The sequence below is a fragment of the Neolamprologus brichardi genome, chromosome 5 (assembly GCF_056152115.1).
Source record: "Neolamprologus brichardi isolate AB-2024 chromosome 5, ASM5615211v1, whole genome shotgun sequence".
In the NCBI taxonomy this organism is placed as follows: domain Eukaryota; kingdom Metazoa; phylum Chordata; class Actinopteri; order Cichliformes; family Cichlidae; genus Neolamprologus; species Neolamprologus brichardi.
Window position 1 is genome coordinate 4644870 of NC_142108.1, and position 14528 is coordinate 4659397.

Consider the following 14528-nt stretch of genomic DNA (forward strand, 5'->3'; position numbering starts at 1 on the left):
CTCTACTCTTCGGGTTCTTGGGGGATGTTGCTAACTCCTCGCCCGATAACAGGCAACCCACCCGCTGTAGATGTGCACTGTGTGAGGTCTTGCAGCAAGCTATCAAATACGGCGCATTTCTCGGCTTTTAACAAAACACTATACGTCGCCAGGTGTTTCATCAGATTCGAGGTGTTACCTCCTTTCCACAGTATCAGCTTAAAGCACTTGTTGCAGGCTGCTGAGTTTGCATCTTTTGCTGTGAAGTACAGCCAGACTTTTGACCGCTTTGCCTTGGGCATTTTAATCTGCAGCTCTGCTCTAAAAGAACGTACGTACCTGGGCCCGCCTACTATCCTCGGAAAGGTAAAATGATTGGCTAGAATCCAAAGTGTATGACATCTCAGGAAAAAAAAGCACCGAAATAAAGCACTGAAATAAAGCACCGAAATGTGCTACCGTTTATGTCAGAATGTCAGATACCGGTACCCATCCCTACTCACTGTCCTTTAGATTATACTCAAATTGCAGTTTTACTTACTTAGAAGGTGTTACCTTACCCATCAGGCTGTCATTGATAAGGAATAATTTTCAAACATAGCCAATGTTCATAATAACTGCTTCCAGCATGAAGCTAAATCCATACTGAATCCATACTGTTCATTACCACAATTCCTATACTTTCAATTAAAGGATAGAGAGATAGTTTTGTAATATAAAATAACAGTAAACTTTTATGCAACAGTTTGCAAAGCATTTGCAGTAATGGATGTTCATCTGCTAAATGTTCCTTGAGCAGCTTACATTTTATTTTAAACTGAATTTTCTGAAACTCAGAGACTGGAGAACAAAAACTGCGTAACTGTCCAAATGCTTACCCTCTGGACTGTACATTATGTAACAACGCTGATTTCTTTTTACTTTGTGCTTTTTGATTTTCCTACTTTTTTCCACTTAGACCACCTTTGACATGTTCACGCTGAGGTGTTGCCCACATCTCTTAGTGTTTTTTTTTCTTCACAGCACAGATCCAAAGTGCACCAATGAAACAAAGTGTTATACTCGCCAGTGGATGTTGTTACACCTCCAACTTTAGAGAACTGGCAGAAACAACAATGGGAGTAGTATACTCTATGCTGCCAAGCCTGGAGCTTGAAAGAAAAAAAAAGCATTCTTTCAGTCTAAGCTGTATATGTCTCTGGGAAGAAGTGGACACCTTTAGGTAATTTTCATCTTTCTCATAACTTTTCCCTTGTTTTCTATCTTTCCAGTTTCTTTCCTTGTGGTGCCCATTCAGAAGGTCATTGTTAAGTATGAAAACAGCGAGAATGTGCAAAGCACCAGGAGACCTTCAAAATTATACATTTTTTTTCCATGTGCACTCCCTGCTCGGGGGTCAGGGGAGCACAGCAGCATTAGACTCAATGTTATGTTCATAGAGGAGCTGCTTGATGATTCACAGCCTTCTGACCTCTTTTTAAGAATTTTATAACACTAATTTGCATATATTTATACCAACATATGGCTTCTTGGAGAATCCCTAATTTAGTGCATCAGTCCCAGTCCACCCCAGTTTTTAGAAGAATCCTCAATTGGAGTAATTTAAAACATTTATTTTCCCGTAGTGTAACCTTCAGTTATTGTTTGGACTTGCCTATAGTGCACACAGATATTATATGCTAGTGTGTACTGTGTGACATGCAGCATTTCTCCTTACTAGCAGCAGCGCCTGCAGATTCATCAGAACATGGTCCAACATTCTGAATTAATGAACATTATGTCTGTCACACAAAAGCTAATATAGAATAGTGACAATTCAAAGGCTTACTGGTTCAAAGGTTCAAAGTTTACATATGAAAAAGCACATATTAATCGCCATTTTGGGGCCTGGCATGGCTGCAGTAGTCACTATTAGATGGTGAAAGCAGAAAGCCTGATAGAAGAGATATTTCCTAGGTTATTTCTTTTTTTTGGAAAGTTGTTTTTTTGTTATTACTAATAGCGTGCTTTAAAATAACGTGCCGGAACTCAATTTGGAGCATCGGAGGGATGATTGAGAAGAGTTATTCATTAAAAGACACAAGGCAACAGCGGAGTTAGTTTTTGCAGTGAGTGGAGCATTAACCAGTGCTTTCTGCTCCCCCTACGTTTTTCTATAAAGACTTTTACAAAATGCCGAAATGAAAACTGTAGAGCATACCAAAGCCCCAGTCTGTCTCTCTAGTGTGCAGCATACTGTAACAGCATGCTGTCAGCTTTTGTGTTTTAGTTCGTTCTTATTTTCACAAATTAAAAGAAGACACTGAAATCTATACAAAAATGCAGCTAGTAATGTTACTTAACTAACAATGTAAATTTTGTGTAATAAATAAAGATAATAATGTTGTGTCAGGTGATGGTGTTTGGGATTCTGAAGGTCTATATTTTTAGGATAACTCCTGTTAGTTACCCACATCTGACTATGTGTCAAATACCTGCATCATCACACTGCAACACAAACTTCAAAGTGAACTATAAAACCGAGAATGAACTGTTTATATATGTTGGGCTGTTGGTCTGAATCTTATGCAGTTACTGCCCTGGCATTCATTCAATAAAAAAAAACTAAACTAAACTAAATAAAAAACAGATCAAATTCAACTCTGGTCATGTCCCAACTGCTGTCCGGATCAGTTTGGATCTCTTTGTAGTGTGTTATTTTTTCCAACACAATCTGCTTTCCTTATTTCAAATGGCCTATCCCCCAAAAGCTTTATTGAAACATTTAAAAAAAATACAAAATCACAGATATTTGTTATGACATGTTTGCTTTTACTAATAAACCTTTATATTCGTTAAAGACTTTGAAAAGGTCCGTTTGTTTTGTTTTTGTTGTTTTTGTTTTGTTAGATGTGAAACTTAACTTAAAATATTATTAAGCATGTGAATCACATTAAAAATAATTTGTCTAGTAATGACAAATAATTAAATTCTCTGTGAAACAGTCATGTTTCTACACAAATGATTACATTTTTACTGAACAATTACTGAAACAAACAAAATAAAAAACTGTAGCAATAAAAACCTTTTTTTAAGTATTGATTTTTTTTTACCCTGTATTTGATGATGACAGAATGGCTCTACTTGAACAATAATAAATATTTCCTTTCTTTTAATATTTTAAGATAAATATCATGGTCCATGATGACATATATTCATATTCCTCAGTCCAAAATGAAGGCTCTGCTCTTTATTTACCTGTTGCCATGGCGAATCAGAGTATCAGCGCTCCACTGATGATGGCCGTCTTTCTCTACTCGGAGCTGACTGAACTATCCTAACCAAAAACTGAACGTTTCCTGGCAAAGGCGCAGGCGTACAGCATTAACTGACAACCTGCCTTATCAGTGAGCAGAGGCCAAAACTCCCTTGGAGACAGTGGGAGGGATGTCAGGAACTGAAAAGGCATAATAAAAAATAACTGCAGAATGTAGTTTTTGCATCACACCATCAGGATTTAAATGACATTTCGCAAGGTATTAAAAAGATTTCAAATGTAACTTGGTAATTGCTTTAATCACACTCCAAACAGTACAGTTATGCAATGTGCTTTCAACTGAATGTGAAAATGTGATATTCTCACTGAGTCATATTTTATGTATAATTCTATTGTCCAATGAATGAAATCTTTTTTAGAAACTTCATGGTTGTACATTTTCTGTAAAAAAAGAAAAGAAAAGAAAGAGACACCTAACAATGTCAAGAGCACATACAGTGGGGCAAAAAAGTATTTAGTCAGCCACCGATTGTGCTAGTTCCCCCACTTAAAATGATGACGGAGGTCAGTAATTTGCACCAGAGGTACACTTCAACTGTGAGAGACAGAATGTGAAAAAAAAATCCATGAATTCACATGGTAGGATTTGTAAAGAATTTATTCGTAAATCAGGGTGGAAAATAAGTATTTGGTCAATAACAAAAATACAACTCAATACTTTGTAACATAACCTTTGTTGGCAATAACAGAGGTCAAACGTTTACTATAGGTCTTTACCAGGTTTGCACACACAGTAGCTGGTATTTTGGCCCATTCCTCCATGCAGATCTTCTCAAGAGCAGTGATGTTTTGGGGCGTCGCCGAGCAACACGGACTTTCAACTCCCGCCACAGATTTTCTATGGGGTTGAGGTCTGGAGACTGGCTAGGCCACTCCAGGACTTTCAAATGCTTCTTACGGAGCCACTCCTTTGTTGCCCGGGCGGTGTGTTTTGGATCATTGTCATGTTGGAAGACCCAGCCTCGTTTCATCTTCAAAGTTCTCACTGATGGAAGGAGGTTTTGGCTCAAAATCTCACGATACTTGGCCCCATTCATTCTGTCCTTAACACGGATCAGTCGTCCTGTCCCCTTGGCAGAAAAACAGCCCCATAGCATGATGTTTCCACCCCCATGCTTCACAGTAGGTATGGTGTTCTTGGGATGCAACTCAGTATTCTTCTTCCTCCAAACACGACGAGTTGAGTTTATACCAAAAAGTTCTACTTTGGTTTCATCTGACCACATGACATTCTCCCAATCCTCTGCTGTATCATCCATGTGCTCTCTGGCAAACTTCAGACGGGCCTGGACATGCACTGGCTTCAGCAGCGGAACACGTCTGGCACTGCGGGATTTGATTCCCTGCCGTTGTAGTGTGTTACTGATGGTGACCTTTGTTACTTTGGTCCCAGCTCTCTGCAGGTCATTCACCAGGTCCCCCCGTGTGGTTCTGGGATCTTTGCTCACCGTTCTCATGATCATTTTGACCCCACGGGATGAGATCTTGCGTGGAGCCCCAGATCGAGGGAGATTATCAGTGGTTTTGTATGTCTTCCATTTTCTGATGATTGCTCCCACAGTTGATTTTTTCACACCAAGCTGCTTGCCTATTGTAGATTCACTCTTCCCAGTCTGGTGCAGGTCTACAATTCTTTTCCTGGTGTCCTTCGAAAGCTCTTTGGTCTTGGCCATGGCGGAGTTTGGAGTCTGACTGGTTGAGGCTGTGGACAGGTGTCTTTTATACAGATGATGAGGTCAAACAGGTGCCATTCATACAGGTAACGAGTGGGGGACAGAAAAGCTTCTTACAGAAGACGTTACAGGTCTGTGAGAGCCAGGGATTTTCCTTGTTTGAGGTGACCAAATACTTATTTTCCACCCTGATTTACGAATAAATTCTTTACAAATCCTACCATGTGAATTCATGGATTTTTTTTTCACATTCTGTCTCTCACAGTTGAAGTGTACCTCTGGTGCAAATTACTGACCTCTGTCATCATTTTAAGTGGGGGAACTTGCACAATCGGTGGCTGACTAAATACTTTTTTGCCCCACTGTATATAACAGAAGTGCAAACCATATAACCAGGAATAAGCAAAACATTTCTATACATTTCTAAAATGATAAATTCTAGAATAAAATACTATTTCTTAATTTTTCCTAACACTATTTCTTTCTTAGGTTCAAAAATACAGCACATCGGGGTGTTAGGGTTGGGAAATAACTGGAGGTTTTAAAAGAAAGACAAGGTTATTTTCAAGTAGTCAGTAACTTCAGACTTTTAAAACGAGAAAAGACACTAATTATGTTGTAAGTAATTTTAAGTAGTGAGTAGCCTCAGGCTATTTTAGAAGAATGCACAATGTTTCCCCATCTCACTTTGTAATTATAGTGATTTTAGGGGCAAAGGCTGTATCACCTCCCGTTTCATGTTATAATTACACATTATTTTGGTGTGCGTGGCAGAATATCCGCCGTTCAACTGCACTCTTCTATAAAAAAGACAAATGCTGTTCTCCTTTTCCTCCTTTGTAAGGTGACATTACAGAGCACAAGGCAATATGGTTTTACAGTAATGGAAGCAAGATGGTTTGTTTTCGGTTACCTTTAATTAAAAGAAAAAAACTTTAAACAGACACGGCTGTGTGGATTTCTTGACAAATAACTGCTTTAACAAAATATCTTCGCTAATTAGCGTTATAACAAAAAAGAACAGCAGGAGCATGAAATAATCCTTTAATCCATCAAGAAATGAAAATATATTTGGTTCGTCCCACAGGTTGTTGTCAGTTAGAAGAGAAAGATCTGGATGAAGTGGTAAAAAGATTCCCGAGAGGGGAGAGCGTGGTGATTGGAGTAGACTTCAATGGGCTGTAGGGGAAGGGAGGTGAAAAGAGTGTTTGTTAGGTATGGACTTAAAGAGAGAATAAGGTATATGTTTGTGGATTTAAGGAAAAATATTTAGAAATCAATATATGGAAATGGCTGTGGTTAACACCTACATAAGCAAGAGAGAGGAACATAGGGGGATGTATAAGAGAAAGGTGCATGCAGGTGTAGAAGGTGCAGACTGAAAGAGATACAAGACTGCAAGGTTGTAGCTAGGGAGCATCGTATGGTAGTCTGCAGGAAGGAAACGAAGGCAGAGGCGAGAATTAAAGGTGGAAGTTGAAGAAGGAAGAATGCTGCGCAGAGTTCAGGAAGGAGTTGAAACAGGATCTAGGTGAGAAGATGACTGGGAAAGTACAGCTAAAGTGGCAGGGAAACTGCCAAGAAGGGGTTTGGTGTATCCTCTGGACTGAGGAAAGAGGACAAGGAGACTTGATTGTGGAATGAGGAAGCATTCAAAGGAAGAGGTTGGCAAAGAAAATGAGGACTAGTCTGGGAGATGAAGTATAAAGACGGGTACCAGGAAACCCGGCAAAGGAAAAGGCTTTGGTCACAAAGAATAGCCACTTGTTTCTGTGCTACCAAAGTTCCCTGGCTTTCATTCAAAATGTGTTTATCGTCAGCACCGACACATTAAACTACTTAAACATTATAAATGTCTTCAAGCTCACACTGAGGCCTGTGGAGCACTATCAGCCACTGAGACAGTTCACACATTTATATGTGTATTTGTATATGAATATTTCACACTTTAAGGCTGCCTGTTTATTTAAGGGAGATGAACAAAATACATTGGACTTGTACATAATCTCACAGATGATGAATTCAATAGATTTTAAGTAGATGCTTGTGCATTCTTAGTCTTATATGTTGAATTGAACTATGTGATCTGTTCAAAGCCTCCAGTCTGACTGTACATGATGTTATTAGCACAAACACTTTAAAAGTGATCATTTAGGACTTCAGCAATAATACAGACAGCAATGTAGTTACCAAAAAAAACCAAACAAAAAAAAGTTTAATTGGGAATTAACTTAAAAAACAAACAAACATCTGTCTCCTATTTTTTGTCACAGAGGAAAGAAGCATCAACTTCTGATGAGAAGACTTATTTATTTCTTTTTTTGTTTGTTTGTTTTTCAACAGGAGAAGAATATCTCTAACAAGTTGATTTGTTCACATTGTCACATCTTAATTTTTAAGTGAAATGTGCATTTTGAGTTTATACACTATGTATATAAGGCTACTGTTTCCTTTTGCAGTATTTTTGTGTGGTGGGGGTGCTGGAAAAGCTTGAAAAGGAACCTTGAAAGACCTTGAAGTGAATGATTGTGCGAGACACAGTAGTGAACCTCAGCTTTGTGTATCTCTAGCTCTGTGAATTTTCCCTGTGATTTCTGCATTAGCGTAACCCACCTTTTCCTGTGCACAGTTTCTTTTTTTTTCTTTTTTTTTTTTATCTCTAACAAGTTGATTTGTTCACATTGTCACATCTTAATTTTTAAGTGAAATGTGCATTTTGAGTTTATACACTATGTATATAAGGCTACCGTTTCCTTTTGCAGTATTTTTGTGTGGTGCATTTTTCTGATGTGAATTGAAACATGCATTCTTTTTTTTTTCTTTTTTTTGGCGGGGGCTGGAAAAGCTTGAAAAGGAACCTTGAAAGACCTTGAAGTGAATGATTGTGCGAGACACAGTAGTGAACCTCAGCTTTGTGTATCTCTAGCTCTGTGAATTTTCCTTGTGATTTCTGCATTAGCGTAACCCACCTTTTCCTGTGCACAGTTTCCCCGGACCCGTGACCGACCCGATGTTTGAACCTTTGTGAAGAGAGTAGCGAGAGTGAATGTGATTCCCTTCCCGGACTTTCCTTTATGACCCTGGACCCCCGCTATTCCCCCACTGTATATATCTGCACCTGGTGACTTTGTAAATAAATGTTGTTCCTTGCATTGAACTCCTTGCACTCTGTCCTACTACAGTCCATGACAATGCCTGAGGAACAAGAAGAAGTTTACTGGTATCAACATTCAACAACAAGGGTGATGTGTAGAGCTATGGTGACTACATGGGGATAAAGTTTATGAACCACACACAGAAGAGAGGTGATGAGCAGTGAGTAGCAGTATGGTACTGCAGATGCTTGCTTTAAGAGTGCTGATGGATGAAGTCAGGAGTGTCTGAAAAGTATGTGAGGGTGGTGCAGGACAGCGAGACAGTGGTGAGGTGTGCAGTAGGAGAGACAGATGGGTTGAAGGAGAGGGTGGGATTACATCAGGAATCGATCCGAGGTCCTTCTTGTTTGCAGTAGTGACAGGCTGGTAGATGAGGTCAGGCAAGAGTCTCCATGGACTGTGATGTTTACAGACGACATTGTGATCTGTAGCAAGAGTGGGGAGCAGGCAGAAGAGAGTGGGGGGGGGGGGCTTTGGAGAGAACAAGCAACACAAAATACATGTGTGTGAATGAGAGAGTACCTGGGATTAACCATTCAATGCAACAGACAATGCACAAGAGAAGAAAGAGCAGGCTGGGTGGAGTGGGTGGAGACAAGTGCCATGGGTGATATGTGGGAGAAGGATAGCAGCAAGAGTGGAAAAAAAGACAGATGACCAAGCTGGAAGTAGCAGAGCTGAAGATACAAAAACTTTCATTGGGAGTGACCAGAAATGACAGGATTAAACATGAGGTTGAACAGTTTGCAGACCAAGTTAGAGAGGTAAGACACAGACGGTTTGGACATGTGTAGAGGAGGGATAATGGATATACTTGACAGAGGATGTTGAATACAGAGCTGCCAGTCAGGAGGAAAAGAAGAAGACCACAGAGAAGATCCACGGATGTGGTGATGGAGGACATGCAGACTTTTGGTGGAGGAAGATGGGATAGGGTGAGTTGGAGGCACTATGGCGACTGAAGAAGACGATTAATCTATGATTAATTTATATGGCTGTAGTTGGCATAAATCTTCTAACATTTATGTTGCTAAATACATTTTGAGAAATATATTGTTGTTGGCTCCTCCTGCTGTTCATCTCATTCTCATCAAGTAACAACACTTGCTCTTCAAACAATCAGTTTCTGGCATGGACTAATCCTCGACTCTTCCCTCCCAGAGTCGTACTCCTAAGCTACCTGACCAGTTTTCCCAATCCATTGTCATTCTCAATGCTATACAAATAAAACCTTTGAGGTATGTTAAGGTTGCACTCTTGCTTTAGAGTCTGCAAACTGGCTTTTTACCTTCAAGAGTTTGTAGTTTCCCACATGTTCAGACAACATGCATGATCAACCTAATATTCATGTACTTTTAAATTTATAATATTTGAATTTGCTAAAAGAAGAAGAAGAAGAAGAAGAAGTAGTATGATTTTCTACCTATCTGTATTTTTTAAACCAACTCCCAATTTTGACCCATTCTAACCGCAAGCTCATCGCAGTCAACATTCTTTATCAAGTAAAAAGCACTGCTTATACAGCACAGCAACACTGCAAACTTTGATGCTTGGCTCTTTGTTTTAAATAACTCTCTATATTTAATCTTGCAAAAGGATGCAATAATAACTGTATTTGGAAACTCGCACCAATTTTTTAAAGAAATTACTGCAAAAGTAGAAAATTGAAGGGAGAAGAATCTTCCTCTTCCTTCCTTATTCCTGCTTTCATCTTCATCTAAACAGGAACAAATTAGACTTGGTTCCATCAATTTTTGATAGTATTTTTTTTTCTTGTAAACCAAAATATGAATGCCGTTGAACAGTGTATATTTTACCATGTGCACCAAAATGATTTGTAATAACAACGTGCGCACGAGGCTTAGGCTACTCAAACACAGAGCACACTCTTAAAATTACTGTGCACTTACAACATTACATGGAGCAGAAGTTATTTTCTCTAAACTACCCAAAATTTACTCATCACCTAAAATTACTGAGAGTAGAATTTTTTTGTTCTTATTATTCAAACTTGCATCTGTTTCTCCCTTCTTCTACTGAATGTCGGGGCAGATAGTTTTAGGTACTGAAAATTTTGGCCTAGTTTTAGAAAATTTCATGATAAATGTTGTGAAATTGCACTTTAATTTTCAGCCTATATCATGAAGTGCCACCAAAAATTTATTTTGACTTCTTTCAAGAGATGGTTGGAGATGCGAAGCTTCAAAGGGTCTCCAGCCATGGTTGGTCTGCAGGCAATCGAGCAGGACTTGTGCTCTCTGAAACAGATGCTTGTGCATGCAGAATACAGAATGGTGTCATCACTCATTTTGCCACCTCACTTACTTGTAGATGAAGGTGGATGGAGTGTATGTGATAGCCTCATATCTCTGCAGACCTTGATCTGTCATTTTCCCAAACACAAACCCCCACTACGGTACACCTCTCCTCAACCAATCAGACCCCAAATGACCTTAATTAATGGAATCTCCCCACCTCTGTTATTTCTATTAGTCTCCGCGAAGCCCCTGGATTTCTCCTATGACCATAAACATTAAATATTCATATCTCCATCATTTTAATATTTAAGTCAATCAAATGGTTTGCATCAGATAAAACTGACAGCAATTACCCATGCAGGGACAGGAAAATGTATTTAGTGTGAGTGACAGTTGATAAAACATGAAGCTGAATGTCTGCAGGTTTTTACCTATTTTTATTTATTTATTTTAAGCAACTGCATCTTCAAGGCATCCTTCACTTAAAAGTGAATCACTGGCACAGCTTATAAAGTAAACGAGATATCCATTCCACAGCTGCTGATGAAAGACTTATAAAATCTATCGGTTAAAGTGGCTTACACGATTAAAGTTTATCGATATTTCACAATGATGAGCCTTGCATTTTTAACTTCACTGACTGTTTTCAGCCCGGTTGCATTAAAAGCCTGAATCGCTGCTGTAATGCTTCATTTTCAGTCAGTGTCTCAGTGTAAGCAGAAATCAGTGGCAGACTGCTAATTTGTGTGCACTTGTACTCTGACACCGACAACCACATAATTCGTACTGTCTGAGAAGCCTGTGAAGAACTTCAGTTTGAAATTAGTGCATTGGTTAAAAAAACACGAGCAGTAACCCTGGCAAGATGAGGCTCTATTGTTTGTAATTTGCAACACAAGTCACCTCGTGGCCACTAAACCATCACGAGCATTGTGAAGCTCTGATTTCACAGATGAAAACCGAGAAACTAATTAGCTCATATTAAAGAAGTGTTTGCTGGTCAAGTTCAAAAGATACACACTTCCAAATTTTAACTTTCAGTGGAGTTCAAATTTGCCCGAGTAAGACTAGAGCTGAAGCTAACAGAAGCAAGTGATCTGATTTTACTTAAGCTGTCCCTCATGCCGAGTACTTGGAGAGGCAACCAAGCGGTCAAAGCGTCCACTCAAGGACAAGGACACTGTGGACTGAGTGCAGCAAGGGAGGGGCCACCATAGCAGCCTGGAACAAGGTTTCTTGCTCTGAAAATACTGACTATAGGAGGAGGAGATATGTAAGCAAATGGAGGTATCCAGGTGTGCAAAGGCCATCGCCATCTGACTCCCTATGACGTCCTGTTGGCAGATCCCAGCTCAGCAGCACTAAAACACATTCTGGTTGGTGGAAAAACAGCCTCACTTAAGGCTTGGTGTTGGAGTATATTGCAGCCTAGCACGAAATTGAAAGGTAGAATGTAAATGCCTTCTCTCCTAATCCATAATTTAAAGATGGTGGCAGATCTGAGCGCAAATATCTAATCTGCTAGTCACTTTCATTCCACATGATGGTTTATTTCAGAAACTGCTGATCTACTGGAATTTCTCCACACGATCATCTTTAGAGTTTACAGAGAATCGTTCAACAACAGGAAGATATCCAGTGAGCTGCAGTTGCATGGGTGGAAATGCTTTGTTGATGCAAGAGGGGAGAAAAGGTCAGACTGCTTTGAGCTAATAGAAATGCAGCAGTAACTCATATAACTACTTGTTACAACCAAGATGCCAAGGTACCTTGAAGCACATGAGCTACAGTAGCAGAAGAACATACCAGGTGCCAGTCCTGTCAGCTAAGAACGGGAAACTCAGGCTATGATTTGCACGGCTCATCAGAACTGGACAGCAGAAGCAAGCATTGCCTGGTCTGATGAGTTTGCATGTTTTCTCTGTGTTTGTGTGGGTTCTCTCTGGGTACCCTGGCTTCTTCCGTGTCCAAAGACATGCAGTTAGTGGGGTTAGGTTAAGCTGAGAGCAAATGGTTGTCTGTCTCTCTGTTATAGTCCTGTGTCAGACTGAAGACTTGTCCAGGGCATACCCTACCCAGCGGTAGCTGGGATAAGCTTCAGCCCCCCACGACCCTGATAAGGAAGAGGAAGAGAATGGATGAATGGATCCCTCCTGTTGTATATTCAATTCAATTCAGTTTTATTTATACATCCCAAATCACAACAGTGACCTCAAGGCACTTTATATTGTGAGGTAGACCCTACATTAATACATACAAAGAAAACCCAACAATCATATGACCCCCTATGAGCAAGCACTTTGGCGACAGTGGGAAGGAAAAACTCCCTTTTAACAGGAAGAAACCTCCGGCAGAACCAGGCTCAGGGAACCATCTGCCGTGACCAGTTGGGGAGAGAGAAGGAAGACAGGATGAAAGACATGCTGTGGAAGAGAGACAGAGATATTAGTGGTTCAGGTTGCTGGTGATTGTCATGCTTGCTGGTGGCCTTTTGGGCTATTAGTATCTATTCTACAAAGAATTAAGGCAATTCTGAACAAAAAAGGGGAGTAAACCTGGTAACGCTGTGTACCTAATGAAGTGACCTGAGTGTATTTTTGAGGTTATCATTCCCGAAGAGAACACAGGCCCAAGAAGCTCTGGTACATTAAAAATGATGCCAAAACAAAACAGTGTGGCTGGGAAGCAACTGAAGTAGTCTGAAACGTGTTTGGAGTCACGTCAAATCCAGAAGTTGGCATTGCAAGAGAAATATTGCCAACAATCTTTGTAACTGGTCAACTACAGATCCTGTACAACAGGTAAACCCAAGTAGTTAACCTCTACTTTCAGCATACTCCTGTGAATGCTACCTACATGTCTGTGCTACAGAGTCTATGCAGTATGTGCCATTATATTTAATAACAGCTAGTCCCATTAAAAGGACCATTTAAAGTATATCCATTATAGATTAAACGATTAACATAAGTGATAATTTTTCAAGACGTCCTACTGCTATTTATTTGCACTTAATCTCCAAATATTGCTTAAAACAGTCATCTGGACCCAGCACAAAGATATAATAGCAACACAGACACAGCACTGGTATGTAATCGTCTTATAAAGCTGCACATATTTGCAAACAGTTGCCCATTTGCACTCTTTCTCTTATGCTCATCAGCTAATGTCCACTCACTTCCTGCTGCTGGACAGGAAGTGGACGGCAGATTTATCCTTATATTTTGGCTGAAAATAGACAGGACAAAAATGCTGAACAATACCAAAGCACCTACACTTCTGGGTTATAATTAATTTTTAATTTGTATTTATTTATGTTTATTTTTTTGATATTGTTACTACATTGGTTCCCTTACATGCGCACAGCAATTGGATGGCTTTTACATAGTGATTAGTGCAGCTTTCAGACTGATGACCTAACTGTGTTCATACGCCAGGCGCAGACGTAAGTGGGGAAAATGAGCCTTTATTATTAGCCCGTGTGTTTATAACGAGCATGTGATTGAATTTTTCCTGCAAACACTTTAAAAAGAGCTGTGGGTAATAAAACTCCACCAAAAACACAGTGATTTCGGATGGTTGCATCATGAAAACAATGAAACACAAAGTAGGCAACATCATATTTATAAACCAAGAGCCTCTAAAGCACCTGTGTGTGTGGTCCTGCATACACACACAAACACACACACACGTTTGTTGTTGCTGTGCTTTTCAGTACAGTGAGCTAGAATCTTTATACGGTTTTATGGCGATACATGGGCACAAAAAACAAACAAATGCACAAAAAGTGTATTTTTTACTTGATGCATTTTCCTCAAACATCGAGGTTTCTGGTGGTGAGTTCAGTGACCAGAAACACATCGATTCTTTCCTACTTTCCGTTAATCAGAAGATCACATTTACCCGCCTTCAAGCCCAGGCATGCGTTTATCAAAAAAGTTGTTTGCACTCTACATTCTAGACATTACGTTACTAAAAACATATTTAGATGTTTTAAGCGGCGTTTGTTTGTGCTTCTTCTTTTTAAAACCGACCAACCCTGTGGTTTCGATCTTTTTCTATTTTTTTCACTGTATTTATTTTATTTTTGCACTTAAATTACCTTAATTTAAACAATAAACATATAAAACGTGCGTTTATGTCAGCTGCC